Below are 2,029 nucleotides of genomic sequence, written 5' to 3' on the forward strand. Positions count from 1 at the left end.
CACTCTGCACCGCCCTCTTCATTCACTATGGTAAGGGTTTTTTTTTGTTTTTGATGATGCCTTATACCTGATCCCTTTGACATCCCATGGTCGCATAGGCTGGTGTCCTTCTTCCATGTGGGCTTTGTTGCTTCCGATCCAGATGGCCGCCTGTCCACCCCCAAGCCTCCAAGAGCCCAGACACCATCCCCCCTGATAGCCGGGCCCCATCAGCCCTCCTCACCACACCTGCTTATGCACCCATTTGTCCTCGGCGATTGTATCATGGAGGTGTGCAGCCAATGATATGATTTTCTGTTCTGTGATGCCTGATAACTGATCCCTTAGGAACCATGTGATCACACAGGCTGGTGTGTTCTTCCATGTAGGCTCTACTGCCCCTGATCCAGATGGCCGTCTATCCATCCCCAAGCCTTCAAGACCCCAGACGCCAACCCCCCTCGACAGCCGGGCACCATCAGCCCTCCTCAACACACCTACCTGTTCACACACTTTGGCTTCAGCAGTTGTGTCGGGAGGGCGAGCATCACAGAACGCCAATTCAATAAAAGAAAACATTCATGCATTGCGGGAGTGCTTGAGTAGAGGCCCAAGGTCCCTCCGCCACCCCAATACTAAACCTATAAACATAGACACATAGATATATTTCACCATCCTCATATATATATTTGCATGTATACATCTTTGTCTAGACATCTGTAAACACCCTTTGCCTCCCAGCTCCCGTCTCCACCTCCCTGGACTTTCCTCCTGCCACACTACCGTGCTCCGTCCCCACCAGGGCCACCGCTACACCTCTTCTTCACGTTACCTCAGCCTTGATCACTCCCTAATAGGCCTGCCACTCCCCCCTCACCATCAATTTGGATCTCATGTTGTTCCCCCATCCCTGGACCAGTCAACACCAACTCCCCATACCCCACCTCCCCCCAACCCAAGTCCCTCGAGAACTGCTGGTCCCGCTGTCCCCCCTCCAGACAGTTCATCCAACCCATCCCATCCAGACAGACTTCTTTATGATGCACCTCCTGCGATCCCGCAGTGTTTAATTTCCCTCTAAGCAACTCTCCTAGGCTGGATTCTGCGGAGTCCCCCTGGTATGTGTCACTCCGTCGCCATCTTCCCGGAAGTCCCGGAAATCTAATTCTTACAGAATCATTTATTTAATGGTTACTTCACATAAGAGGATTTAATACTCTTATATTAAATAAGTTTACCTCAGTTGTATAAGCATATAATTTTTACTTTAAAATTTACTCCATTGGTCTATATGGAGTTCCTCTGTGAAGGATTACACTCTATTCTGCTCACCAAATGACAGGGGATTCACACTCATCCAGAGGTGTCTGAGAGTAAAGTCTAGTGAATCACTAAGTTCCCAAAGATGCCTGGAAAGTAAGAGGAGTAGGGACTGCATTTGTCTAAATGGTGAGATTCTGTTTTGCAGGAAACTGTGGATCACAGTGGAATCCCCAATTATATTCATTGGTATATAGTATTTATTATGTATTTATTGCACGTTGTTTTCCTGATTGATAGCCATACAACTAAACAGAATAAGGAATGGTATATATATTGAATGTTAAACATTAAATAATTTAACACTTTGTGAATGTAAAAAACTATATTATTATTTTAGGTAATTACTTGACTAAACAGCATTAATCTAAACTTTCTGCACCTCACTTCATTAGAGATGTTGTTGGGTGCTTTTGTGTCAGCTTTAATCATCATGGTTCTGTGTACATCAGAAAAAATACATACACTGCCACATCTTGGACCATCCCCACTTGTTCCTAGAGAACAATTTTGTAGCCACTCTCTGTGTATTTAATTAACTATTTTCCTCTATTTTGCTGACACTCTGTCAAACAGGATGTCCTTCTCTAGGAACTGGATTCCCTGACCACAGGTTCAAAATATGTGAGAAGTCCCACTATTCTCAATTCTGTAGAGCATTCTGAGATATTAGTCTGCAATTTCTACCTCTTGTGACAAATTTGCTATTTTTTTTATCAAAGTTTCCTTC

The sequence above is a fragment of the Tenrec ecaudatus genome, chromosome 3 (assembly GCF_050624435.1).
Source record: "Tenrec ecaudatus isolate mTenEca1 chromosome 3, mTenEca1.hap1, whole genome shotgun sequence".
NCBI lineage: Eukaryota > Metazoa > Chordata > Mammalia > Afrosoricida > Tenrecidae > Tenrec > Tenrec ecaudatus.